The sequence below is a fragment of the Macaca nemestrina genome, chromosome 4 (genome assembly GCF_043159975.1).
Source record: "Macaca nemestrina isolate mMacNem1 chromosome 4, mMacNem.hap1, whole genome shotgun sequence".
NCBI lineage: Eukaryota > Metazoa > Chordata > Mammalia > Primates > Cercopithecidae > Macaca > Macaca nemestrina.
This window is the reverse complement of record NC_092128.1, coordinates 153,324,258-153,336,961: the sequence shown is the minus strand read 5'-3', so window position 1 is coordinate 153,336,961 and position 12,704 is coordinate 153,324,258. Positions and strand designations below refer to the sequence as shown.

The following is a 12,704-nucleotide window of genomic DNA, read 5'->3' as shown; positions in this document are numbered from 1 at the left end:
TAAAACTTAAAAGCAGAAGCTGCAGAACCCCTTGACACATTTGGTGCGTTTGGAAACACTTTGGTCTATGCTAACCTAGGGGTGGCATCATCCTTATTATTATATTGTGATGGAGTCTCGCTCTGTTACCCAGGCTGGAGTGCAGTGGTACAATCTTGGCTCACTGCAACCTCTGCCTCCCGGGTTCAAGTGATTCTCCTGCCTCAGCTTCCCAAGTAGCTGGGATAACAGGCGCCCACCACCACGCCAGGCTAATTTTTGTACTTTTTGTAGAGACAGGGTTTTGCCACGTTGGCCAGGCTGGTCTCAAACTCCTGACCTCAGGTGATCCGCCTGCCTCGGCCTCCCAAAGTGCTGGGATTGCAGGTGTGAGCCACCGCGCCCCGCTAGGGGTGGTAATTTTATACCCATTTTACACGTGCAGCAGTTGAGGCTCAAAATCATCGTGTGACTTTGTTGGGGTCACAGAGAGTGCAGGTAGTGGAGCCGGAATGGACACCTTGTCTGCCAGGCTCTAAGTCTGTAGATCTCTCCAGAAAGCAGCTTTTCTTTTCTTCTTTTTTTTTTTGAGACGGTCTTACTCTGTTGCCCATGCTGGAGTGCAGTGGTGAAATTGCGGCTCCCCGCAGCCTCAGCTTCCTGAGCTCTAGCAGTCTTCCCACCTCAGTCTCCTGAGTAGCTGGAACCACAGGTACATACCACCATACCTGGCTCATTTTTAAATTTTTTATAGAGATGGGGTCTTGCTATGTTGCCCAGGCTGGTCTCCAACTCCTGAGTTCAAGCAATCCTCCTGCTTTGGCCTCCCAAAGTGCTGGAGTGCTGGGATTACAGGCGTGAGCCCTCGTGCCTGGCCTTTTTTTTTTTTTTTTTTCATCTTGCCTCTTAATGAATGAGGCCAGTCCCAGGGGGATGGCAGCGATCATAATCAGCACTGTCCTGGCAGGTGTTGCCTTTGACACCACCAGGACCAAGGACATGGCACAGGGCAGCCCCTACTCTGCTGCTGTCATACTTGGGTATAAAGACAGCAAATTCCTGAGTTGCAGAGAAGCAGGAAGGAAGATGACACGCTAGACACAGAAACCACACAGAGGAGGACGGAGCCCTGTTTGCGAGCATGGATACTGCACATGCCCCTTTCTGGCTCCCAGACTTGCAAGGAATAATGTCCACTGAGGAATGGCCCCGGCTGGGCCAGGAGGAACCCGGCACTTTGGAGGAACGAGTGTGCTTCGAGGAGCAGGAGAGGGGAAGAAGAAGTGACAGCCACACAGACGGGACTGGAAGGACTTTATCACCCTCTGGCTCTCAGCCACCAACACCTATTACACAAATGTGACAGCGACCATTATAATCTCCGAGCCCTTGAACAAATCACAACCCAAAAGGTTACCCTCCCGAAAATAATCACCCCATCAAAACCACTGACCCAGAGAGCGGCAGTCCCTCAAGGAGAGAGTACGGACAAGGCATGGGGCCTGCTCTTTGTATGGAGTGTGCGGTGCCCTGGCTGTGCTTTTCTTATGTGGCCTGCCACAGGAAGAGGCTGGCATCTGGAATCTGTGCCTTCTAATTCTTCTTCTTTTCTTTTCTTTTTTTTTTTGAGACTGAGTCTCACTCCGTCACCCAGGCTGGAGTGCAGTGGTGCGATCTCAGCTCACGGCAACTCCAACTCCCTGGTTCAAGCAATACCCCTGCCTCAGCCTCCCGAATAGCTGGGATTACAGGCGCCCACCACCACGCTTGCGTAATTTTTTCTGTATTTTTAGTAGAGATGGGGTTTCACCATGTTGGCCAGACTGGTCTCGAACTCCTGACCGCAGGCAATCTGCCCACCTCGGCCTCCCAAAGTGCTGGGATTACAGGCGTGAGCCACCGCGCCCGGTTGCCTTCTAATTTTTCTTTAGCAGAAGAGCACGTTTAAGGCGCTTCCTCGAAGGTTGCCTTTTCCTTCTCTTTTTGTTTCTGTATTTCAATCAATCGATCAAAATATTTTCTTTCTTTCTTTCTTTCTTTTTTTTGTTTGAGGCACGGTCTTGCTCTGTCGCCCAAGCTGGAGTGCAGTGGTGTAATATCGGCTCACTGCAACTTCTGCATCCCAGGCCCAAATGATCCTCCTGCCTCAGCCTCCCAAGTAAGGAGGGACCACTATGCCTGGGTAATTTTTTAGTATTTTTTTTTTTTTTGTAGAGACATGGTCTCACCATGTTGCCCAGGCTGGCTGGTCTGGAGCTCCTGGACTCAAGGGATCCACCCACCTTGGCCTCCCAAAGTGCTGGGATTACAGCCATGAGCCACCGTGCCCAGCCAAACAAGATATTTATCAAGATATTTTCTAGACTGATTTGGGTACTGCAACCACCCAGAGTGAGAGTTTTTTTACAGGGTAGATTGACGGAGCATCAGCTCGGTCTGTGATTTCCTTGGGCCTCATAATTCCCCTGTAAGACTGAGATTGCAGACAAGGAATTGGAGGTTGCACCAGAAAAAAGTAAGGAGGTCCATCCAGCTGGTGTTTGCGGGGAGGCTGGTACTATAGCCCTGGGTCTGGACTCCAGAGTCCAGCCTCTGATCTGCTGCAGACCTTAGTCATCACGGCAAAGCTAATCCTATGTCATATGCCGTATTTTCTCATTTTATGCTTGGTGTAACTGACAACACTGAAAATAACCAGTATTGATATCCTGATTTCATTAGAGAAATGACTCTCGGAGAGCTTAGGTGATGGGAAGGCTGTCCAAGGTCACACAGCTAGCCAAGGTCACATGGCAAGCCAAGGTCACAGGGCTAGCACTGATCAGTAGTCATGCCACGAACCCATGCCTTCATGGGCTCCAACCCAAAAGATGGAATGCCTCTGGGAGCACGGCCTGCAAAGCAGAGAGTGTAGGGGCTGGGCAAGAGGAAATGGAAAGTGGTTTTTTGTTTTTTGTTTTTTTCTTTTTTTGGAGACAGAGTCTCACTCTGTTGCCCAGGCTAGAGTGCAGTGGGGCAATCTCGGCTCACTGCAACCTCTGCCTCCTAGGTTCCAGCGATTCCCCTGCCTCAGCTTCCCGAGTAGCTGGAATTACAGGTGCCCACCTCATTTTTGTATTTTTAGTAGAGACGGGGTTTCACCATGTTGCCCAGGCTGGTCTCAAACTCCTGACCTCAAGCGATCCTCCCACCTCTGCCTCCCAAAGTGCTGGGATTACAGGCGTGAGCCACCATGCCTAAAGGCGGTTTTAAAAATGGATTCAAGAGGCTCCATTTTTCACCACTTGACATGCCTTTTCATCATCACCATCTGAAAATCAGGACCCCATTTGGCCTTTCCTGCATGACATGCTATGAGGAGCTATGATCACAAGTGCATCTTCATCTCCATGGCCCCTGCCAGCCACCACCAAACCACAGTCACACAGACCCTCAGTCCCAAGAAGCAAGTCTTTTATCGGAAGGGCCCAGAATCACTGCATAGGATAAAGAAGTCTAGACACTGCCCCTGGTTTGTTTTTTTTTTTGATACATTGCCTTGCTTTGTAGCCCAAACTGGAGTGCAGTGGCACCATCTCAGCTCACTGCAACTTCCACATCCCAGTCTCAAATGATCCTCCTGCCTCAGCCTCCCAAGTAGCTGGGACTACAGATGCACACCACCATGTCTGGCTAATTTTTTGGTATTTTTTGTAAAGACAAGGTCTTGCCATGTTGCCCAGGCTGGTCTCGAATTTCTGGACTCCTAGAACCTGGACCCCCTCCTGTGACCCTGCCACCCCTTTCCTAGTACAGTGTCCACAGGGGGCTGTCCTGTCCCATCTCCCAACTCTGCACCCCCTTTCGGGGGGACTGCCCTTCCTCCCTGAGATTTTCAGCACCATCTCAGCCTGGAACCTTCCAGGGATCCCTGGACCTTCTGAGTCCTACCATCTCCCAAGTTCACTCCCTGCTTCCCTCCCCACTCCTCCTAATTCTTTTCCATCTCATGTGCGTCTCAGCCACACTCTGACCACGGCATACACAGACTGTGTGATGAACCTACTCAGGTTGGAGCACTGCTTCTCACATCCCTACTGCGTCCCCTGTGCCACCAAGTACAAAGCCACCCACACACGCCCACTGATGGATTCAAACAAGCGTCGTCATCTTTAGAAGACTTAGGTTTAGAAGTCTTTTTTTTGAGACAGCGTCTTGCTCTGTCGCCCAGGCTGGAGTGCAGTGGTGCGATCTCAGCTCTCTGCAACCTCCGCCTCCCCAGTTCAAAGCAATTCTCCTGCCTCAGCCTCCTAAGTAGCTGGGACTACAGGCATGCACCACCACGTCAGGCTAATTTTTTGTGTGTATTTTTAGTAGAGATCGTGTTTCACCACTTTGGCCAGGCTGGTCTCGAACTCCTGACCTCAGGTGATCCACCCGCCTTGGCCTCCCAAAGTGCTGGGATTACAGGCGTGAGCCACTGCGCCCGGCCAGAAGTCATTTTTAAAAATCACATAAAGGGGGAGGCTGAGGCAGGAGAATGGCGTGAACCCGGGAGGCGGAGCTTGCAGTGAGCCGAGATCGCGCCACTGCACTCCAGCCTGGGCGACAGAGCGAGACTCCGTCTCAAAAAAAAAAAAAAAAAAAAAAAAAAATCACATAAAGGATGAGCAGATATACGAAATATGGTCTATCTGCACGACAGAATATTATTCATCCTGAAAAAGGAAGGAGATTCGGTCACAGGTGACAACACAGATGAACCTTGAGGACATGAGGCTCAGAGAAATAAGCCAGGCACGGGAAGGACACAGGTTGTATGAGCCCCCTTATACGGGGTCCGGAAAATCATCAGATTTCTAGAGACAGAATGGAGAAGGGTGACTGCCAGGGACTGAGGAGGGAGCCAGGAAGATGTTCTTTAATGGGGGACACAGTTTCAGTTTGGGAAGAGCTGGACGGTGGTGACCACTGCAAGACAATGCGAATGGGCTTAACGCCAGTCCACTGTGCGCTTCAAAGCGGTTCAGTGAGCTACTTTTATGTCACGTGTATTTCACCACGATTTTTAAAAAAATCACATCAAGGACCATTCATGCATTAACTGAAGACTGCTGGGGCCAGGGGAGCCACGGCCTGCCTATCTGATACCCAGGCAAGTAACATCTACACGGGTCCAAGCAGTCCCTGGCCTTGGCTATGCTTCAGAGTCCCGGTCACTGTTACTCTCCTCAGGGCAGCCCCGGCCGGAGGCAGGAGTATCATCTCTTTACAGATGCCTCGCTGGGGAAAGAACGGGAGATTCCGCGAAAGCACAGAAATGGACACTTAACGGATTCCTGTCCTCATATTAAGCACAAAAACATACACTGACGGAGAAATTCCTGTCCTCATATTAATTCCTGGCTCCTGGGATTTCTGGCACGTATTATGCACAGGCTGAGCACTTAATAAACGTGGAATGAACGATCGACTGTTTCTCTCCCCTTTCTGGCAGGTTGGTAACCTTGTACCTTCAAGACGAGTCATAAACGTCAGGAGAAACATTTTTGAACTACAAATCAAAGGCTTTGAGAGCAGGCGGGACAGACAGAGGTCAGTTTGGTCCAAGACGGAGTTTGTGTGGGCAGCCCTGAAGCTCACAGCTGAGACCACTGTCCATGAACCTGGGTCCCCGTGACAGCCTCCAGTGGTGCTCAGAGACCCCGAGGGACAGAAACACCCTCTCTGCCCCTATCTTCAGAGGGGGCTCAGCAGAAGGCCTGGTGGCCCCATCGGGCCTGGAGCGGCCTCCTGGGGGTGGGTGGCTTTCAGGCCTGAGGCCGCTGGGGACTGGTCCGGGTTTCAGTGGGGAACCTGGGCCCCCTCCTGTGCCCCCACCACTCCCTTTCTAGTAGAGTCCCTGCGGGAGGCTGTCCTCTCCCATCTCCCAGCTCCATACCCTCTTTTGGTGGGGCTGCCCTTCCTCCCTGAGCCAGGCCCCACCTTCCCAGGAGCCTCTGAGTCAGGCTGGGCTGTGGTCTGCAAACTTCCGGGCCCTTCAGGTGTCAGAAAAGTTTCTCTTCCTCCCTCTGGGCAGGTGCACCAAGGGGCTGCAGCCTCCTGACCCCCGATTTTTTCCTGTCCAGTAGGAGGGGGTGGGGGTTTTGCTGGGCAGAGATACTCAGAGACGCTCAGAGAGACACGGAGGAGAGGTACACGAGGTGGAAAGTGAGGGAGAAAAAGGGTTGGAAGGGAAAAGGAGGAGATAAGAGTGAGAGAGAGAAGTGGGGCAGGGGGACAGAGATGGAAGGATACCCCCATCATCGCGGGGCCAGCAGGAGCCACTCCCATCCCCCCCACGCCCCACTACCATGTCATCTCACTAATGCCCCCCATCTCCTCCCCATGTCCTCCTCTCTTTCCCCAGCTCCCCGCCTCGTGCTCCCCCTCCACCAGCTCCCCCATCCCGGCTGCGCCTACCTGGGGCGCTCATGCTCCGCCAGCTGCGCGGGGCGCCTCCTCCACGCAGGCCTCCGGCTTCCTCCAGGCGACCGGGCCCTCCGTCCCCGCGGGCCCGGACCCGTCCTCCGAGGGGCGCCGCCCGCCCAGGGGCTGCAGGGCCAGGAGGGGGCTGCGGGCGGCGCGGGCAGGAGTCCGAAGGCCAGAGGAGGCAGGAGAGAAAAAAGGAGAGAAAGTATGTCATAGGCTAGGAGGGGCGGGGGAGGGAAATGCAAAACCCGACAGGAAATGAGACTAAAAAATGCGAAAGGTTAGAAAAAGATAAGGAAGAGAGGGAGGGGGCGGAGTCGGTGCTTCGGGAGGAGGGCGGTAAGGAGGTGGGGGTGGGAGTGGGGACAGGGCCTGGGGTGGGGGTGCTTGGGGACAGATCAGGGAGCCGGGGATGGGGAGACCAAGGCGAGTCTCGGGGTCCAGGCCACCTGCATCAGTCGGGGTGAGGCTGGACCAGCCTGGTTGTCAGTCCCCACCCAGCTGTGACCCCAGGCAGAGTCCAGGTGGGGCCTTGGAAGGGGCTATCCCCTTTCTAGGTTCTTCAGGCCTTTGGCTCCCCAGGTCTAGCCGAATTTCTCAAGAAATTCCAGAGCCTGTCACTGCAATGTGTGTGTGCACCAGAGAACGGGGTGTCCCACATAAAATTCAGCAGCCTCCTACACCCCAAGCCTCTTTCCTCCCTCAGCCCCTGTTCTGGAAGCTTCCTGGGCATGCTGGCTGGTCAGCACCCCTGCAAAGGCCTTCCTCACCCCAAAAGCTTTGGGGTCCAAGATATCCATCATCAGCTTGCACCCTCAACGTTCTGGTGAACTATGCTTGTGAGAAAAATTGTGATTTGGATGTCATCATTTTACTTTATTTTTATTTTTTGAGACGGAGTCTCGCTGTGTCACCCAGGCTGGAATGCAGTGGTGCGATCTCAGCTCACTGCAAGCTCCACCTCCTGGGTTCAAGCAATTCTCCCACCTCAGCCTCCCAAGTAGCTAGGACTACAGGCGTGCGCCACCAAACCTATCTAATGTTTGTATTTTTAGTAGAAATGGGTTTTCAACATGATGGCCTGGCTGGCCTCGAACTCCTGACCTCAAGTGATCTGCCCACCTCAGCCTCCCAAAGTGCTGGGACTACAGGTGTGAGCCACCGTGTCCGGCTGGATGTCAGCATTTTGATAATTTACCCCAAATGGCCAGCGTCGTGGGTGGGATGGTCCCAAGGGTTTACAGGGATTGTGGACTCAAAAATCTGGATGAAAGAAAATGTGATACACACACACACACACACACACACACACACACACACACACATACACGCACCATGGAATACTACTCAGCCATGAAAAAGAACGAAATAAAGTCTTTTGCAGTAACTTGCACTTGGATGGAACTGGAGGCCATTATCTAAAGTGAAGTAACTCAGGAGTGGAAAACCAAATACTCCATGTTCTTACTTAAAAGCAAGAGCTAAGCTATGGGTAGGCAAAGGCAGGCAGAGTGGGATCATGGACATTGGAGACTCGGAAGGGGGAAGAATGGGAGGGGGTAGGGGGTGGCAAATCACCTGCTGGGTACAATGTACACTGTACGACGTGTACTATTCCAGGGACAGGAACACTAAAAGCCCAGACTTCACCACTACACACTTCATCCACGTAACCCAAAATCGCATGTACCCCTAAAGCTATTGAAGTAAAAATCTGGATGAACCGTGCCTACCCAGAAAACCTTAGTTTCTATTTTCTTGCTGCAATTGACCGATGCCTCCCGCGCCGCCCCCCCCCCCGCCTATTTCCCCAGCTTCTGCACCTCTCATTCTACTCTGCCTCAGTTTACCACTCTCCTCTCATCTCTCTCCCTCTCTTTTGATCCCCTCATTACGGCTAGAGAATGTAGGCTTCTGTTTCATGTTTTAAGCGTTCTGAGAAAAGTTCCTCGAGGTGCTAGAAGGAAAGGCCTTCAGTAAATTAAACTTTCAGCAAGACGATAAATAAAAAATGGGATTTTGGTCCAAGCACGGAAGAATCTGAAATACCAGTGAGGAATGTGTTTGCACTGATGTGCATGTGCTAGGGATGAAGGAAGACACCGGTTGCTTCCTGTAAAGCATGCAGAAATGCAAGCAAGGGCTGTAAAGAAAGTTTCTAAAATGAACACCAAGACCCACAGCCTTCTAGGCCTTCGTCCCTAAGGACACATCTCACTGCCTACCCAGGACCGGGGAAGCTGCTTATACTCTATGAAAACTCTAAATCAGGCAGTGGCATTTATTTATTTATTTATTTATTTATTTATTATGGAGTCTTGCTCTGTTGCCCAGGCTGGAGTGCAGTGGCACGATCTCGGCTCACGGCAACCTCCACCTCCCAGGGTTCAAGCGATTGTCCTGCCTCAGTCTCCTGAGTAGCTGGGACTACAGGCATGCACCACCACGCCTGGCTAAGTTTTGTATTTTTAGTAGAGACGGGGTTTTACCAGGTTGGTCAGGCTGGTCTCGAACTCCTGACCTTGTGATCCGCCCGCCTCGACCTCCCAAAATGTTGGGATTACAGGCTTGAGCCAATGCACCTGGCCAGCATTTTATTTTACTTTATTTTATTATTTTTGAGACAGGGTCTCGCTCTGCCGCCCAGGTTGGAGTACAGTGACTTGATCACAGCTCACTACAGCTTTGATCTCCTGGGCTCAAGCCATCCTGCTGCCTTGGCCTCTCTAGAAGCTGGGACTACAAGTACACGCCACCACGCCTGGCTAATTTTTTAATCTTTTGTAGAGATGAGGTCTCACTATGTTGCCCAGGCTGGTCTTGAACTCCTGACCTCAAGCGATCCTCTTGCTTGAGCCTCCTAAAGTGTCAGGATTACAGACGTGAGCCACGGCATCTGGCCTGTCATTTTAAAGAAGAGCTCAGATTTCCCTCCTGCAAGATATGAAATGAGGGCAATACCTTAAAACAGCGAAACATGTCTCTAGAGATATGTATAAAGTCAAGTCCACAAATGCTGCAAAGTCTGATGAATTTTTGCAGCAACTTGGATGGAACTGGAGGCCATTAGCCTAAATGCGAGTGTAACCCACACTCACACTTCATTCTATCAAAACATGGAACTTCATCTGTGCCCCAGAAACCCCCTTGTGTCTCATTCCTATCACTCTCCCACCAAGCGTAGCCACATTCCTGCCTCTGACAGCATCGGTCAGTTTGCCTGTTTGTGAACTGTATGTAAACAGCAGCATGCGTGGGTTCTTTTAACAGCCTGGACCCTTTCACTCAGTGTTATGTTTCTGAGTTTTATAGACGGGACTGCATGTGGGTCTAGTTCCGTAAGACAAGCCTCTGTCTCCCCCAACATCTTATTAAAATTTTTAAATGTTCAGAAAAGTTAGAAGAATCATCTAATGAATTTCCATAGAATCCCCATATACCCCACCACTTGATTCTACAACTAGCATTTTGCTCTATTGGCTTTATCACAGATCTATCTGTCTATCTCGCCATCAGTCCTCCTGTCTTTTTTTTTTTTTTTTTTTTTTTTTTGAGATGGAGTCTCGCTCTGTCCCCCAAGCTGGAGTACAGTGGCGCGATCTCAGCTCACTGCAAGCTCCGCCTCCCAGATTCACGTGATTCTCCTGCCTCAGCCTCCCGAGTAGCTGGGACTACAGATGCCTGCCACCATTCCTGGCTAATTTTTTGCATTTTTAATAGAGACGAGGTTTCACCGTGTTAGTAGGATGGTCTCGATCTCCTGATCTCGTGATCCATCCGCCTCAGCCTCCCAACCTCCTGTCTTTTTTTGGGGGGTGTGTTTCAAAGTAAGTTGCAGACATCATCAGTATATGTCACTGTTAAACACTCCATCTTGCATATCATTCACTAGAGAGGTTTGTTTAGGTGAAATTTACAAACAGATTTTAACCATACGATGCAATGAAGCTGGGCACAGTGGCAGGTGCTTGTAGTCTCAGCTACTCCAGAGGCTGAAGCGGGAGAATTACTTGAGCCCAAGAGTTCGAGGCTGCAGTGAGCTGTGATTGCACCACTGCACTCCAGCCTGGGTGACAGAGCGAAACCCCATCTCAAATAAATATGTACATACATAAATAAATGATTTAAAAACTATATGATGTAATGAGTTTTGACAAATGTACATATTATGTAAGCCATGTCCTTATGAGGACATAGAACAGTGTGGTCCAGTGTGACGGCCACTAGTCACATTTGACTGTTGAGCACTTTGACAGGAGGCTGGTGAGATTAGGAAGCAAAGTTTTAATTCTCTTCTATTATTATTATTATTATTTGAGAAGGAGTCTTACTCTGTAGCCCAGGCTGGAGTGCAGTGGTGTGATCTCGGCTCAATGCAACCTCCACCTCCTGAGTTCAAGCAATTCTCCTGCCTCTGCCTCCTGAGTGGCTGGGTTTACAGGCGCCCGCCACCACATCCAGCTAATTTTTGTATTTTTAGTAGAGACGGGGTTTCACCATGATGGCCAGGCTGGTCTCGAACTCCTGACCTCCAGTGATCTGCCCGCCTCGGCTTCCCAAAGTGCTGGGATTGCAGGCATGAGCCACTGCGCCTGGCCAATTTTAATTATTTTTCATCTAAATCCAAAAACTAACACTTGATTCTGTTATTGAAAAGCTTTTAAGTATGTCTGGAGCCATTTGAACATGTTCATCTACTTTTTCAACTGTAAAGTTAATGAAATCTAAATACAGGTCAAGTATCTCCGAGGAAAATATGGTGTCTGCATTGATGTTCTGTGAATGTAACAGAAACCAGATTTTGAAGACTTCGTGTGTAAAAAAGAATACAAAACGTCTCGTTAATAATGTTTATATTGACTGCATGCTGAAATAATATTTTTGATAAGTTGGGTTAAATAAAATATATTAGTAACATGCATTTCCTTGGTTTCTTTTTGGTATTGCCAGTAGGAAATTTTAAATTACACATTTTATTTCTATTGGGTGGTGCTGTATTATATAGAACATTACCATCACCCCCACTGAGTTCCTCATGCCTAGATACACCATTTTGTATCTTGATTCCTCTGTGATCCCAGAGAGAAGTGGATTCCAAAGTCTTTGAATCATAGACACAAAGATGGCAACAATCTGCTGAGTACAGTGGCTCAGGCCTATGATCTCAGCACTTTGTGAGGCCAAGGCGGGCAGGTCACTTGAGGTCAGGTGTTCAAGACCAGCTTGGGCAACATAGGGAGACCCTGACTCTACCACAAATCCAAAAAAAATTAGCTGGACATGCTGGCGGGTGCCTATAGTCCCAGCTACTCAGGGGGCTGAGGTGGGAGGACTCCTTGAGCCCAGGAGGTTGGGGCTGCAGTGAACCATGATCGTACCCACTGCACTCCAGCCTGAGTGACGGAGTGAGACCCTGTCTCTAAAAAAGTAATAGTGAACTAAACACAAAATTTACCTGCCAAGAACAGTGGGGGATAGGTTATAAAAAGGTGCCTGGAAAGAATGCAGATAACAGGTGAGAAGCGTTTCTGGAAGGCAGGAGGCAGTGGACAGAAAACCCCGGCCCAGAGCCTGCAGCAGGGAGTTGGCAGCAAAGCTGAGAGTGGCTCTCCTACTGTAGAATCCCTCAAATCTGTCAAGATTGAACTGAAGGCAGGCTCAGAGGAAGGGCAGACACAGAGTGACTGATGGGAGCATCATCTGTAGGACTGTTAGGGCAGGTACAGTCATCCCACTTCCCTCCCACAACCCCCCACGGTGCCACTTCAGCTTCTCGCACAGGCCGAAGCCAGAGAGAGCTTTCCAGTGAAAACTCTGGTTTGATGGGTACGGATATGCAGTTAAACAGAAGGTACAAGTTCTAATGCTGGGCAGCAGAGTAGGGTGATTGCAGCTAGCAACAATGTATTGTATATCTCAAATTAGCTAGAAGAGAAAATCTGAATTATTCCCAACACAGAGAAATGATGAACACTCAAGGTGATGGATGCCTCAAATACCCTGACCTGATCATTCCACATTCTATGCATGTAACAAAAGGCTGAGCACAGTGGCTCATGCCTATAATCCCAGCATTTTGGGAGGCCAAGGTGGGAGGATTGCTCGAGCCCAGGAGTTTGAGCCCAGCCGGGGCAGCAAGCAAGACCCCATCTCTACAGAAAATTTAAAAAGCTAGCTGGATGTGGTGGCATGTGCCTGTGGTTCCAGCTACTCAGGAGGCTGAGGTGGGAGGATCGCTTGAGCCCAGGAGTTCAAGGCCAGGCTGGGCAGCATAG

General features: G+C 50.3%; 1 protein-coding gene across 5 annotated transcripts in view; it reads right to left on the bottom strand.

The window, feature by feature from the left end:
* LOC105483390 (caspase recruitment domain family member 11) overlaps window positions 1-12,704 on the bottom strand; it is a 180,405-nt gene that overhangs the window by 132,185 nt on the left and 35,516 nt on the right. The window contains exon 1 of one of the 5 annotated variants that reach the window (XM_011744219.2): window positions 6,421-6,618. The exons of 1 other annotated variant lie outside the window; for it this stretch is intronic. The gene's annotated coding sequence lies outside the window, so the exon portion shown is untranslated. Of the gene's footprint in view, window positions 1-6,420; window positions 6,619-12,704 lie in introns of those variants that run through there. 3 more of the 5 variants (XM_011744226.2, XM_011744223.2, XM_071095426.1) reach the window with 3 other exon arrangements.